This window comes from Talpa europaea (assembly GCF_964194135.1).
Source record: "Talpa europaea genome assembly, chromosome: 9".
Classification (NCBI taxonomy): Eukaryota; Metazoa; Chordata; class Mammalia; order Eulipotyphla; family Talpidae; genus Talpa; species Talpa europaea.
In genome coordinates this window covers 2584644-2584897 of record NC_140076.1, presented here as the reverse complement: position 1 = coordinate 2584897, position 254 = coordinate 2584644, and positions in this window count along the sequence as shown.

The following is a 254-nucleotide window of genomic DNA, read 5'->3' as shown; positions in this document are numbered from 1 at the left end:
GGGTTTCCACCGACTGCATTGAATTTCATCCGCTCCGTCCATCTCCATCCTATGACCTTGGCCAGACCTTTCACCAACATCTCTCCTGCAGGGACCTTGCTGCCCCCAGTGAGCAGGAACCCCACACCAGCTAGATGAGGACTGGCAGCCGCCTCGCTAAAACGGGGAGGGGGCGGAGGGTTGCCGGGTGCCTTCCAGCCTCAGCGCCCCTGAGAGCCTGCGACCTCAAACCTCTGAAACGGTCGTTGTTCTCC